The sequence below is a fragment of the Oratosquilla oratoria genome, chromosome 17 (genome assembly GCF_046742065.1).
Source record: "Oratosquilla oratoria isolate Oo_2021 chromosome 17, ASM4674206v1, whole genome shotgun sequence".
NCBI classification, from domain to species: domain Eukaryota; kingdom Metazoa; phylum Arthropoda; class Malacostraca; order Stomatopoda; family Squillidae; genus Oratosquilla; species Oratosquilla oratoria.
The window spans coordinates 36,283,603-36,299,929 of NC_134793.1; the positions used below are offsets into that span (position 1 = coordinate 36,283,603).

Genomic DNA, 16,327 nt, shown 5'->3' on the forward strand with positions numbered 1-16,327 from the left:
GGAAGCTGAGTTTCATCGAAAACAACTCATAATGTAAGGATATTGATCTTCCCTTTATTTTCTTCCTTTTCCTCTTCCTTTACTTTCTTCTTTCCTCCTTTTCCTTCTTCCTCTTTTCCTTTTTCTCCTCCTTCCTCTTCATATTCTTTAATTTTTTTTTTCAGAAATATGCGTTCTCGTGGAACGAAGGAGTAAAAAAAAAAAAAAATGCGAATTCTTTGATACTTTTGGGTATATTTAATATTCATGCATGCTCAACCGATCTCTATCGTTCTCATGCAATCCTGCATGACTGCGCCGATTTTTTTAACCTTCTCAGATCGATGTCCTCCTTTACTCAATTTGTTCTGGCTGACGCCGAAAGATTCTATTCCATTATAGAACCGACCTGGTTCAAAACGGGAACCACAGCGAACCGATACCCAATTGCATTCCTCAGCTAAATTGTCTTGTGCAACCCCCACCCCCCGTCATACGACTCGTGGCGCAGTGGTAAAGTTACTGGTCCGGGTTCGAATCCCGCCCAGGGCTGATATAATTTCAGTATCGCTGCGCTGCGGGTTGTTACTACAACTCTCGTGGGCGTGGAGTTATGTGTGTGTGTGTGTGTGTGTGTGTGTGTGTGTGTGTGTGTGTGTGTGTGTGTGTGTGTGTGTGTGTGTGTGTGTGTGTGTGTTCACAGCATTACCCATAGATCGATCATATATGACCTCTGAGCTCTCTTCCGGGAAGGAAATAGCTGTCGATCACGAGTGCAACACATGATCCAAGACCATGGTGAAATATACGCGACTCAAATTAATTCGTTTGAGCAGAAATGACTTGGGTTATAATTTTTTTTTTTTTTTTTTTTTTTTTTTTTTTTTTTTTTTTTTCTTTTTTTTTTTTTTTTTTTTTTTTTTTTTTAATCTCCATATGTCAAATCACCTTTGCGTCAAACACTGAGAAGCTGAGTGACGAAACATAGGGAGTTGAACTTGTATATATCAGGCATTGTTGAACTGTCTTTAAAAAAGAAAAGTATAAAGAACTGTCTTTAAAAAAGAAAAGTCTAGATTACTGTCAGCGTTGCCGTCTCGTAGATCTCCAACTTCACAACATTTGACGAGAATCTTAAATATGACAGGGGCTTTAACTCGAACGATATCTCCCATTGGAGCTAATAATGAAAACGAACATGTTGTACCCGCTTTGCGAAGGTACTACATACATGCAAACAATCATTCCTACCATAGTATGTGGTATTTGTTCTTTAATTCTGGCTACTCTATCCAACAGAAAGTGACATTTCGGTAAGAAAGGGGCGAATAGACAAGGTCGGAATGCTAGATCGCCCAATTAAGCGCTACAAATACTTTAGTTCATTAACAAAATTCCACACCTTGCTACTCCGTCCGAGCTTGTTTGGGTAAATTTGGTGACGCCTGTATGGCAACATCCTCATCTGAGACGTTTGATTGGCTCCTGGCGGTTAAGACCGATTTTGTCAATTTCATGCGTATTTTTATCTTTATGTAGGACACAAGCATTTCCTTCTATATTTTCGTAGTATAAGTGCTGATATTTTTGTTGTTCAACCCCACTGACGTAATCTTAGAATATGCAACTACGTCATATCAATTTTGCATCTTCAAGTTATGTAACACATTCGAAGCTGCTTATAGCTTACGGAGGAAAACTTAGAAGTGAAATTGAAATTATATAACACTATGATGTGTTTATGAACAATTACGACAGGTGTAGCCAGCTAAGGACGGAATTGATAATAATATATTCACAAAAGATGATATAGGAACGAAGGTTCATGAAAGCAGTGACTATTTATTTGTTCTTTATCAACTTAATCATTTATCTGAGGTATGATATCAACTTTGAATAGAATTGTGGCCAATTCTCACAACTCTTTTAAAATTTCCATTGAACTTGGTTTTTAAATGATTGATTTTTGTTCTGAATAATCGTGGGATTGATGTAAGCCTTACTTGCTACAGGATTTCAGTATCACGTCTTTGAGGTGCTTTCACTATCCTTGAAAAATATAAAGTATTTTACTTTTAACACTACCGTACGATTAACACCCTGGGGCATTGATTATTTAACCACCTTTGCTTTTTTTTTTTTTTTTTTTAAGAAAACGGTGGTCATTTTTAATAAGGATTCTATGGTTTTTACAATTGTTTCAGAATATTCTGAAATGGAAAGATTAATTGTTCTTTCCACAAAAGGATCAAGAAGCGAATAAAAACAATATCGAGTTCCACTTAGTACGTGATGCAAGACGACAGCTTCCCGCCAACGGGAGTTGCCTAATGTCGCCTGCGTTCAATTTTGTTGACTGCGAACCTGAACGGGACAGCTGGGCCGTCTATTTATTGTAAATGATGGAAGACACTATTCATAGCTTCATCTCCACCAGAGTTTAATCAAAATCATAAGATGCCACCTCTTCTAGGAACACCAACATTGACATTGATGACTAATCTTTGAAATCCATCACGCTACTGACTTGGTGTCCAGATCGCATCTGATGATGATGATGATGATTATACTATCATCCGGGCAGTAGTGAGAAACGTGATGCTAAGTTTAAGTGCAGGGTGAGCATTCTTTCAAGACTTCCCATGCAAACAGACTACACCCAAGTAATGTGGATTCCAATAAACAGGTTGATTTCTGCCTTGAAACATACTTTGTTGTGAACTTGTTTCGCGTGTACAGTGAGAAAGATATTCGGAAGGGCATTTATATGCGATGGGGTGGTGCGAGAGGTAAATGCAAGGGTAGTGGGTCAGGGATTGGAGATGGTTAAGGAAAATGGAGAAAAGTGGGAGGTGAGCCAGCTGTTGTTTGCGGACGACACTGCGCTTGTGGCAGGATCGGAGGAGGGATTGAGGAAGCTGGTGACAGAGTTTGGGAGAGTGTGTGATAGAAGAAAGCTGAAGATAAATGTGGGTAAAAGTAAGGTGATGAGATGTACAAGGGGTGAAAGTGGCAGTAATCTGGAAATGAGCATTAAGGGAGAGCAACTGGAGGAAGTGGATAGTTTTAGATATTTGGGTGCAAATGTGGCAGGAAAGGGTGGAGTGAAGGTGGAGGTAGAATGTAGATTGAGAGAAGCGAGTAAATGCCTTGGTGGTTTAAAAAGTGTAATGAGGAGGGGAATCTGGGAATGGAGAGGAGACTGTATGAAGGAGTGATTGTGCCAACAGCACTGTATGGAGCAGAAACATGGAACATGAGAGAGGAAGAGAGAAGGAACTTGAATGTGTTTGAGATGAAGTGTCTGAGAATTATGATGGGGGTTACTAGGCTAGATAGAGTGAGAAATGAGGAAGTGAGGAGGAGAACAGGGGTGGAAAGGGAGCTGGGAGATAGGGTGGATGAAAGAGTATTAGGATGGTTTGGACACATGGAAAGAATGAGTGAAGAAAGACTAGTAAAGGAGGTATGGAAGGCAGATGTGGAGGGAGTGAACATGAGGGGACGTCCTAGGATGAGATGGATGGATGGGGTGAAGGAGGCTTTGGGGAAGAGGGGAATGTCGGTTGAGGAAGGACGGGAGAGGACAGAAGACAGGGGTGAATGGAGAATGGTTGTATATGGAAAATGTTGTGATGCATGAGGTGGATTGGACGGGGGAATGGGGGTGAGGTAGTGTGTGTGAGCAAAAAGTTTGACGCAGCCCGAAGGGATTTCTCCCCGTCCTCTCCTTTATATGGGGAGACGGAGAGGGGGGGTCGCCGATTTAATGAAGCGGCCTTGCTGTGGATGTGCTGTGTCCTGCGTCACTGCTTCTGACCCAGGGCAGTGGACAGGGTGCAGGGATGAGCCGTCATCTAGGAGGTGCTAAGATGGGAGGGAGGGTGGAGGGGTGTGGAGTGTCTTCGGGGATGAAATGGGTGGGAATGTTTTTGTGCCTTGTCCTTTTTGGCTACCCCCCTGGTAATGGGGGAAAAAGCCTTGGTATATGTATGTATTTATATGCAAACACTACAAGATTCTACTGTAGGATATTTTGCCAGCTATCACCAGGAAGTAAAATGCTAGTAGGTAAGTTTAAAAATCACTTTCGTGTCTTGTGTAGCTCACAATGTTTCCCCTGACTTCTAGCTTGATTGATAATGTTTGTCATTAGTTAATAAAAAGAATTCAGCGTTATTTGCCTTGTACTCGTTAATACTATTATAATCATATTAGTTAACAAAAGCAATGAATCAAGATTCTATAAACTCATTTCTTATTCTAAGTAACAATCTTGGAATTTAGACTCTTAATCTATATCTATCAGCATCACATACGATATACGTAATGTTGATAGATACTGTATATCAGTCAAGGATCAATTCTGTATAGATTTGTATAGAATTCTTTGTGACAAGGCATATTTATATCATATATTTTCGCTTGATACTTCAAATCTTATCGTAAACCGAGAGAAAGATAAGGAAAATAGATGGAAATGCCAATGGGAAACAACCGATGTTTAGTTGAGGCTTCAAACCCGTATAGGCTTGGATCACCACACACGTCTGCACTGTAAATCAGTTTCGTATAAATAAAAGAAGACAAAGCCACGGAAATGAAAACGCTCGTATATTTTTTTCTTTTGCTTTGTGATAAGGATCACATGAAGAATCATCACCCCCAGACAGGGTAACAATTCTTCATGTGTGCTATCTTAAGATGACGATGCTACATGTGGGCTATCCTGGGTTTACGATTCTACGGTTGTACAAGTTGATGACAATAAGCATACGATAACCTTCATTCAACCTAACCTAACCTAATCTTTATTCCACTGTTGTTATTCAGCGTACCGGAGTGACCATTCTTCAGGTTAGATCTCATGGGATGATGATTGTTCATGTGGGCGTTCTGGGATGATAATTCTTCATGTAAACCTTTAATAATTATACTAATCTCCTACAAAAATATTTGTAATATTAGGGCAATTTTCGGTCAAGTACGCGGCAGAGGATTGAACTACAATGAAAGACCGAATTTAAAAAATCTTCACGGGACATGGAACTGAACAATAGCGTAAAGATAGCGGCACAAGGCATTTCTAACTAGCATGCTACTTGCTTTTGTTACTTCGAGTAGAAACGACATTGGTGACGATAATTTAGTTTTCAAATTTCCAAGTCAAATTACTCTTGCATCATATCGTGAGATGCTGAATGACGATCTAAGAGGATTTAAACCTAGAATACGAATGTTAGACACATTGTTTAGATGTTCTTACGAAGTCTAGAATATTGTAACCGAAGTCGTTTCTACTCAAACGAAATAGCAAATGCAAGTAGCATGCTATCCTAGTGCGCCGCCACCTTATCGTCTGCAATTTATTTCACATAATTTCACCTGCTCTGGGTCGAGTTTACTTTCCTGTACCAAACACAAAACAAATACATCGTTTTCTTGAAAATAGTAAATGGTCACACAGTTGAAAATGCTGCATTACTATATACGAAATATTTTTGTGGTTGATAAAATGCAATATTCTCATAGGGAATGACAGTAATGAAGTGATTAGGCACAATCGCGGTAAAATGAAGAATGTCGAGACGGCATCTATCAATGTTTACCAACAGTGGTGACGTCATCGGGATGCGCGCGCATCAACGGTTCAAGGATATTGCTTGCGAGTATGTTTCCTTTGTGAAAGACTAGATTTTCGATGCCTGATCCGATGCACAGCTTACTTGCCGTCTTTCCATAATGTGTACACATTCACCGTGCCAGTATAAACTGGAAATGTGCAAAATGCAAAACAAAACTGTAATATATTCACTCAAAGTTGGCTTTTTAATCACTAAACTGTTCGGTAATTGTGTACATGAATATAATTGTTTTAAACTACATCATACTCTACCTATCCATAAGTATGCTTGAATTCTTTTGTGTATTTTAAAACAATTTGATTATGCCATGTACCTGCAGTTTGATTTTAATAGTTATAAAAGTAGAAAGTATCTCATGTTAGATTTAAATAAGATGGTCAATTACTAGACTGGTACTTTATTTCACAATAATACTAGTAGTCTAAGCCATGCTTGATTTTATCATTTGAAGGTAATAATGTGCTGAAGAATGAACAGATCAAATCACTGAACTCGATGTTTGTTTGATATTACTTTTGTTAACAACACTGATGCACAGGTTTGTTAATCCTCCGCATGCAATAACAATGTCATCCAAAAATGTGGGCTTGTTCTACTAAAACTATGGACTGTAGGATTTTATCTTTATTTCCATCTGCCAATAACCCTACCCACGTGGATTCTTACACGCGATAGTTGCCTAGAAGTGTTTACTTCTTGAGCAGACATCTGATTTTTCCTTTTTTTTTACTATTTTACTATTTACCTGTTTGTTTATTATTTAACTATACCTATGTATTCATTTATGTATTTTATTCATCATTTACCTTATTGTTGTTTTTATTTATTCATTTATTTGTTTATCATTATTATGATTTTTCGCATCCGACCTAGATATGGACCAATAGGTCTCCTGTCGGCATGCTCCGCCTTTGTAATCCTTTGTAATTCGCAGTGTAGCTCCATGAGTAGCCAATTCATCCTTACCCAGAAAACCACCTGTCGGTCAAAATGTTATCCCTCTGTTCTTATTTTTTTTTTTTTTTCTAAAAATCCTGACTTTAGTTTTTTATTTTATTATTATTATTATTATTTTTTGTCTGAAATTCTACTTCGCCATCCCGGAGAGGGGGATGAAATGGCACCAACAGGGATAATACCTACCAGATATTTAATTGTGTTATTTTGTTTATAGTGAGAACTACGAGTCCATGCAGTTAGATCTGTGGAACGCCCTATGAAAATTCCTGTACAGTCTACACCGACATCTGCGAAATGTTTTCCTAAATACAAATGACATTCTCCTATACAGTCCCCTTACTAGACCATCTAATTAGTGGCTTCAACACACCGGATAGTACAAATAGGCAAGTTCGCATTATTCTGGAAACAGAAGACACAGATATATGGACCTATAAGCGATATACTTAATGCTTACACCCAATCTCAGTTTTATCAACAGTACAAGCAAGTGATTTACATAACAGACTTGTTGACTAAATGTGTGTTACGTTTGAAAAAATCTTCAAGAGCCAATGAAATAGTTCCCTGTTAGGCAAGCCTGTGAAAAACTTCAATTTGTTGTTGTCTGTTTTTAAACGATGATGACCGAATTTAACCACATCCAGCTACTTCTTGAGCTCTGCATTTGCATCCCTGAGTAGTAATCTTGTCGGAGATGTACATAATCTGTATGAAGGCGGTCATATTGCTGTTTCAACTCCTCAAATTCTGTCAACAGTGTTTTGAACTTAGCTGCGTGCGCACGCAGCTGATACGTCACATGAAATCGGTCTACTGACAACTCGTCCCTGTCCGTTTTGATGCAAGAAAAGTGCTTGTGAGCCATAGCATAAGATAACCCAGCAAATGTAGAGTATACACAGAGGATATAATATACACACGCGTGTGTGCATGTGTGTGTGTATTCACTTGGTCTTTGGATCACGTGTTGGACTCGTGATCGACAGCTATTTCCCTCCTGGAAGAGAGCTCAGAGCTCGTAGGTCCGATCTATGGGTAATGCTATGACCTTGCACACACACACACCCCCAACTCCCCGCCCACGAGAGTTGGAGTAACACCCCTCAGCGCTGCGATACTGATATTATTTCAGCCCCGGGCGAGGATCGAACCCGGACCTCCGTAGTGGCAGGCCAGAGCTCTAACCACAGCGCCATGAGAGGTGTGTGTGTGTGTGTGTGTGTGTGTGTGTGTGTGTGTGTGTGTGTGTGTGTGTGTGTGTGTGTGTGTGTGTGTGTGTGTGTGTGTGTGTGTGTGTGTGTGTGAGTGTGTGTGATTCACTATGGTTTTAAACAAGTATTACAGTCGTGAGCAACAGCTACTGCACTCCAGGATGGGAACTCACAAAACTCGTATATGGACAGGGCTATGAACAATTATGTGACCACATACTCATCTCCCCCTAAAGATGCACACACTACACATACACATACACACACAGACGCGCGCACGCAACACTGCTCAGTGGCAGTGTTCGCAACCGCTACTCCAGCGATCAGTGTTTGAATTCCATCCAGGGCTGAAATAATTTCAGTATCGCTGCGCTCCGAGCCGTTACTCCAAACCTCGTGGGCAGGAAGTTGCGTGTGTGTGTGTGTGTGTGTGTGTGTGTGTGTGTGTGTGTGTGTGTGTGTGTGTGTGTGTCATTCATCATGGTTTTGGATCACGTGTTGGACTCGTGATCGACAGTTATTAACCTTCCAGATGAGAACTCAGAGCTCGTATGACCAATCTATGGGTAATACGGTCACCTTACTCAACCCCCCTCCCCCCAATCCCCGCCCACGAGAATTGGAGTAACACCCCGCAGCACACCGATACTGAAATAATTTCAGCCCTGGGCGGGAGTCGACCCCGGGCCGCCATAGGAGCAGGCGAGAACTCTAACCACAGCGCCACGAGGGAGGGAGGGTGTGTGTGTGTGTGTGTGTGTGTGTGTGTGTGTGTGTGTGTGTGTGTGTGTATTCACTTGGTCTTTGGATCACGTGTTGGACTCGTGATCGACAGCTATTTCCCTCCTAGAAGAGAGCTCAGAGCTCGTAGGTCCGATCTATGGGTAATGCTATGACCTTGCACACACACACACACACAACTCCCCGCCCACGAGAGTCAGAGTAACGACCCGAGGCACAGCGATACCGAAATAATTTCGGCCCTGGGCAGGATTCGAACTGGCTACTGGGAGCACTTCTGCTTCCCAGTTCAGCGCTCTACCAACTGTGCCACCGAGAGAGAGAGAGAGAGAGAGAGAGTGTGTGTGTGTGTGTGTGTGTGTGTGTGTGTGTGTGTGTGTGTGTGTGTGTGTGTGTGTGTGTGTGTGTGTGTGTGTGTGTGTGTGTGTGTGTGTGTGTGTGTGTGTGTGTGTGTGTGTGTGTGTGTGTGTGTGTGTGTGTGTGTGTGTGTGTAAGGTCACAGTATTACCCATAGAGCGGTCATATATGAGGTCTCATCCGGAAGTATAATAGCTATCGATCACGGGTCCAACACGTGATCCAAGACGAGAGAGAGAGAGAGAGAGCTGAAATGAATTACAATAGCCTATGGTGCGCTGTACACCACAAACTAGCATATCTACTCTAAGTGGGTACATACCTGCTTCCCGCCATAATGAATTTATCTTTCCTACGATTCCCGCATAACTATACATCTTTCTTTTTCATTTACTTATAATTACATCGTATTGTTCTATTATTTCAGTTGGTGTCCAAGTTTCAATATTGGTAATGTTCCCCCCCCACCCCCAAGTCCTTTTAACTTTCTTCGAATGCGCCATCAAGTCGAGTTTCCTAGTAATTTATTATTTAATTGTTATCACGTAAAATCTTGTATCTAAATCACCCGCGTATATGAGGGTGCACAATAGAATATTCCTGATACTTGTACAATATGTATGATCGAGAATGTTGTTTAATTAAGGTCTACCATAGACGAAGGTAGTTACAGAAATAACGAAATCGGACACAGGCACCTTGAGCCAATCAGAAGCTTGGAGCCGAGGATGTTGCCATACAGGTATCACCAGATAGAGTTTGAGCATACAGGTCGTCAGCAATAGACACACGGTCTATTTCCCAAATGTATTCTATTTTATTTACAGAAATAGAAATCCCAGTCAATCAGGAACCACCAAAAGTTCAACAATCACAGTATAAGTGTCGAGATAACAAACAAGAAATAAAAATAAAATATAAAGAATCACCAAGTGTTAAAAATTAAATTGTCTATTACTTTTCAATGTTGCAAGATAATTCAGTAATATACTAACTAACTCCTAGGTGTGGAATAGTTCCACTTATCCTATATCCAAGTGCCTAGACTATAGAATAAATTAACTTAGACCAATGTCGGGATAATTCTAACCTAGATAGGACTAGATTATTAGAATGTTCCTTGATGGCGTCGGATTAAAGCTGGCAGCACACTAGGCATTTTTCACTAGCACGCTACTTGCTTTGGCTATTTCGTTTGAGTAGAAACTAATTCGGTGAAGATCTTTTTTTCTTCAAATTTTCAAATGTCAAATTACTCTTAGATCACATAGTGAGAAGTTTAATGACGAACTAAGAAGTTAAATCTAGAATACAAATGTTAGACACGTTGGGATGTTTTTGCGGAAGTCTAGAATATTGTAACCAAATTCGTCTCTACTCAAACGATGTAGCAAATGCAAGTAGCATACAAGCTGATACTCCCCCCCCCCCCACACACACTCACACACATATACATAGCGCAATGGATAGCGATCTTGGCTGCCACTACGGCGGACCGGGTTCGAATCCCGCCCACAGCTGAAATAATTTCAGTATCGCTGCGCTGCGAGTCGTCACTCCAACTCTTATGGGTGGGGAGTTGGGTGTGTGTGTGTGCGTGTAAGGTCATAGCATTACCCATAGATCGGTCATATACGAGCTCTGAGCTCTCTTTCGGGAAGGAAATAGCTATCGATCACGAGTCGAACACGTGATCCAATCACACCACCCCTTCCCTTCCTGTGGGTCCTTTCCCTTGCGTCTAAGCTTTCGACATGCGATTTTATTCATGTCGGCAAAACCATGTACAATAACATCAACAACAACTATGGCAGCAACTACAACAATGACAGCAAAAACAACAGCAATTAAAAGAACAACTATTTAGCAAACAACAACTGCAACTTCCTGTTCCGGGTTTTAAATATGGAAACAGTAAATGTACCTCTCTAGCCAAATGCCAATTTTCTATTCCTATCTATTTTCTTAGACTGATATTAGCAAAAATCTAATGTATCCCCTTTACACATAATTGTAAAAATATATATATTCAGGGACAATGAGAATTAAAAAAAAAACTAATTTTGACAAACCTTTCTCACCATATTGAAAATAATAGTTGGTTCTGCTGAATTCTATTGTATACAACACAAATTGCACCAAATTGCAAAACACATCGTTCATTTCAAGATTGTTTTATATTTTAGTACAAGTACAAAGCCACTTAATTGACAAAAATATAACAATAATAAACAGCAGGCTTGATTATACGTGAAGTTGATTAAATTATTTTCTTACCTTTGGGTTCCAAAGTCGACGATCCACCGAAGAAATCTTGTACTCTTCCTTGTAACACAATCCACTTGAGCGCCGTGCATTCGCGCTCGGGTCCCTAAAATCCACTAATGCCCCATTCATAGGTTCCTTTTTCTTGTACCCACTTGTAATCCACCACTCATATTTTCTTGAGTTAAAAGCCAACTATGGCTATCCACAATTCTACCAGATTTTTCACACACAAAAAAAAAAAATGTTGGACACTGAACAACACAATCACTCGGTCTGATGTCACGGAATTTGACGCTTGCTCACACGAATGAGAAATGAGCTTAGAGAAAACGGAGAAAAAATCTAAACAACATTCGTTACTTGAAAACACGTTCACTTGTCACAGTAACCGGTCACGTACACACAATTTTTTAAGTTTGTTTTTACTAAATACTAAACGGATAGTTACATAAATTGCTATTGTACTGTGCTATGCTAGTAGTTCCTTAGGATATACTTTACCGAACTAAGAAATTAAGGCGTTATGACGTAATGTCGTGAGCTATGTGCCTGTGCGTTGGTTGTACTGCTTACTGTACTGATAGTTTAATAGATTGTACTGTAATTCTGTAACAATATCGTAAATTGTACTTATGGTTTTCCCTGCAGCAAAATACTTTCTTTGGGGGGAAGAGAAAGGAACTTGCATTATCCTGAGGTATTTTCCTAAAAAGAATATGAAAAATTAGGAGACATCCTTTTGTACATATACGACAGGAAGCATTTTATCTAATTCAGTAGTATTATGTAAACGACATGAAGAGCACATGGATTATATGTGTATTAATATGATATCTGGTTTTGTTATATTCAATTATATTTCACAGGAGTTTGGTAAACTATTCTCAACAGTTCTAGGACTCTCATGATAAACCATCTTGTCTAAAATACGCAATTAACAATTCCAATTTAAGAACAAACAATGCAACTTTGCTGTCAATTATTTCCTTGGTGGTAACGATACAAAATCTGTCACTGTCATCATCACCACTATTACCATCAAAGTCATCGTCGTTTTCAGTAGTTTCGCCATTTGCCATCATTAGCATCACCCTCATTACTGACGTACACATGTCATTTTCAATACTTAGGTTACTTAGCAGAATATCATTATCACTGTTGCTAATATGTCACTATCTTTATCATCATCTTAAGCATCATCACTATCATCATCAACAATAGTCAAAAATGGTGATTTGCACTATAGATTATTCATTTATCTCATTCTCTCTCTCTCTCTCTCTCTCTCTCTCTCTCTCTCTCTCTCTCTCTCTCTCTCTCTCTCTCTCTCTCTCTCTCTCTCTCTCTCTCTCTCTCTCTTTGTGTGTATGTTTACGCGTGTGTTTGTATGTGTGTACTTGTTTACATGTTATACATACACATTTGTATATGACCATATATACAATACGCGTTCATATGCCGGTACATATTTGAGTGTATACAAGTACACGTGCATTGTGGTCGGGAGAGGGGGAGGGGGAGGTGGGAGGTGGAAGGAATTCCACACATTACGTCTCTCATCGCTACAACCAGTTGTAATTTATGCCTCAGTGTTGTAACTTTTCTTTCGCAGTCGTAATTTACGTTCTTTTCTCTACGTTGTTTTAGTCCTGCATGATCCATTTTAGTATTTAGGCTTCGAAACGTAATGAAATTTATTTCACTCGTTTAGCTTTTCGTAGGTGAGAATGAGGAGGAATTTCGTGTCATTATTTCTTTCCTTCATATTTTTCTTTCTTTTTAGAAATTTAGATAATTTTATCATCCTAAGTATAAAAAAAAAGTTTTCTCGTCATTATCATTTTGTGATTAATCATATGAGTAGTCTGCGATGGAGTTTGTGTCTTGTAGCATAAAATGTCGACAAATGTCGTAGCGTCAGGAATAAACAAATTCTTTGTTTACGTCCATACCAAGTCGCCAATAACTTCTCAACTGCACATTTTTTGTCATCAATAACCGGCGTTTCTATTCCTCGGGACACTATTATTTAACTATACCTATGCATTTAATTATGTATTTTATTTGTTGTTTACATTATTATAGTTTTTATTTATTATTTTATTATTAATATGATTTTTTTTTCGCATCCGACCTAGATATGGATCAAAAGGTCTCCTGTCGGCATGCTCCGCCTTTGTAATCCTTTGAAATGGAAAAGGAGAGATGGAGACTTGTAGAATTAGTAAATATTAAAAGTTATCAAAAAAATAGAAAATAATTATTATAAAATAATAAATATAATAATAATGATAACAAAGACAAGACAGATAACAAAATAACGAAAATGAAAGTACCAAAACTGATATGATAAGAAATAGAATAAGATATAGAAAATGTTAGAAATTACAAAAACAACAATAATATAGTAGATGCAATAGAAATAGTAAGAATATGAGTGATAATAATAATAATAATAATAATAATAATAGTAATAATAATAATAATGATGATGATGATGATGATAATAATAATGATAATACTAATAATGATAATAGTAATAATGATAATAATAATAATAATAATAACAACAATAATAATAACAACAATAATAATTGATGATGATGATGATGATGATGATGATGATGATGATGATGATGATGATGATGATGATGATGATGATGATGATGATGATGATGATGATAATAATAATAATAATGATAATAATAGTAATGATAATAATAATGATAATAATAAAAACAATAATGATAATAATAATGATAATAATAATAATAGTAATAATGATAATAATAATAATAATAATAATAATAATAATAATAATAATAATAATAATAATAATAATAATGATAATAATAATAACGATAATAATAATAACAATAATAGTAGTAACAATATTATTATTATTATTATTATTATTGTTATTATTATTATTATTATTATTATTATTATTGTTATTATTATTATTATTATTATTATTATTATTATTATTATTATTATTATTATTATTATTGTTGTTGTTGTTGTTGTTGTTGTTGTTTTTGCGCTTGTAGGAGGATCAGAGGAGGGATTGAGGAAGTTAGTGACAGAGTTTGAGAAGGTGTGTGAAAGAAGGAAGCTAAAGATAAATGTGGGCAAAAGTAAGGTGATGAGATGTACAAGGGAAGAGAGTGACAGCAGGCTGGAAGTGAGCATTAAGGGAGAAGAGACTGGAGGAAGTGGATAGTTTTAGGTACTTGGGTGTGAATGTGGCAGGAAAGGGAGGAGTGGGGGTGGAGGGAGAATGTAGATTGAGAGAAGGGAGTAAATGTCTTGGTGGATTAAAAAGTGTAATGAGAAATATACATCTGGGAATGGATGCTAAGAGGAGATTGAATGAAGGAGTGATTGTGCCGACAGCACTGTACGGGGCAGAAACATGGAACATAAGAGAGGAAGAGAGAAGGATTTTGAATGTGTTTAAAATGAAATGTCTGAGAAATATGATAGGGGTTACTAGGCTAGATAGAGTGAGAAATGAGATGAGGAGGAAAACAGAGGTGCAAAGGGAGTTGGGAGATAGGGTTGATGAAAGAGTATTAGGATGGTTTGGACACATGGAAAGAATAAGTGAAGAATGATTAGTAAAAGAGGTGTGGAAGGCAGAGGCGGAAGGAGTGAATATGAGGGGAAGTCCTAGGATGAAAAGGATGGATGGGGTAAAAGGGGCATTGCGAAAGAGAGAAATGTCTGTTGAGGAAGGACGGGAGAGGACAGAAGATAGGGGTGAATGGAGAAGGGTTGTGTATGGGTGATGCTGTGATGCATGAGGGCCTGGGGGATGGGGGTGAGGGAGTATGTATGAGAAATAAATTGACGCAGCCCGAAGGGATTTCTCCCCGTCTTCTCCTTTTCTGCATGGGGGGACGGAGAGGGGGGCGTTGCCGTATTAGTGAAACGGCCTTTCTGTGGATGTGTTGTGTCTTGCGACACTGCCTCCGACCCACGGCAGTGGACGGGATGCAGGGATGACCCGTCATCCAGGAGGTGCCAAGATGTGAGAGAGGGAAGAGGGTGGAGGGGAGTGGAGCATGTAGGGGATGGAATGAGTGGGTGTGGTTTCTATGACTTTTTTTTTCTACCTCCCGTGTAAGGGAAAAAACCTTTGGTATATGTATGGTAATAATAATAATGATAATAATAATAATAATAATAATAATAATAATAATAATAATAATAATAATAATAATAATAATAATAATAATGATAATAATAATAATAATAATAATAATGATAATTATAATAATAATGATAATAATGATGATGATGATGACGATGATAACGATGATGATGATGACGATGATGCTGATGATGACGATGATGATGATGATGATGACGATGATGATGATGATAATTGTGTTAATAACCTACCCTAGCTTAACCTAACCTTTCTAACCTGATCAAGTCCTGCCTTGCCTAATATAGCCTAACCTAACATAACCTAGCCTAACTTACCATAGCGTAATCTAACCTAACCTAGTCTAACCTAATCTACCCTTTCCTAACCTAACCTAGTCTAACCTTGCCAAGCCTAACATAGCATAATCTAACCTAGCCTAACTTAATCTAACCTTGCCTATCCTAACTTAGCCTAACCTATCTTAACCTAACTTCACTTAATCTAAGGAGGAAGGGACTTTCTATTACAGAAGACTTAGTCAAGTTATATTTAGATATAGTTCTGTTATAGATCACATGACGTTACATAGGTAAATATGTGACCTATGTGATGAGTCACATCGTCTAAGTCCATGGTTCCCAAACTGGGGGGAAATTACCCCCCTGGGGGGGTAATTCGACAATTATTCGGGGGTAGTGGAGGGGTGACACACACACACACACACACACACACACACACACACACACACACACACACACACACACACACACACACACACACAAAAGTTAAGAGTTCTGAAAATCAAAAAGCCAAGAATTCCTCAGTTAGCTTCAAGCAAGCAATTCCATTCGCCCCACTGATGTTTTTGACATCTTTGGCAATAGTCATTAGAGATACACAATGTTCAAACACAATGAATAAACGAAAATATCTCTAGTGTTTTAATTTGATTTATCAATGTTAAGATTTTGTGAAAGGGGTAACATGTTTAATGTGTTATGGTCAAC

The 16,327-nt window shown here is 38.5% G+C and overlaps 1 protein-coding gene across 1 annotated transcript in view; it reads right to left on the minus strand.

The window, feature by feature from the left end:
- Positions 1–11,303, minus strand: part of LOC143034618 (ankyrin repeat and BTB/POZ domain-containing protein 2) — a 484,410-nt gene extending 473,107 nt beyond the window's left edge. Inside the window, exon 1 of the mRNA XM_076200957.1 lies at positions 11,174–11,303. The gene's annotated coding sequence lies outside the window, so the exon portion shown is untranslated. The remainder of the gene's footprint in view (positions 1–11,173) is intronic.
- Positions 11,304–16,327: the final 5,024 nt, after the last annotated feature.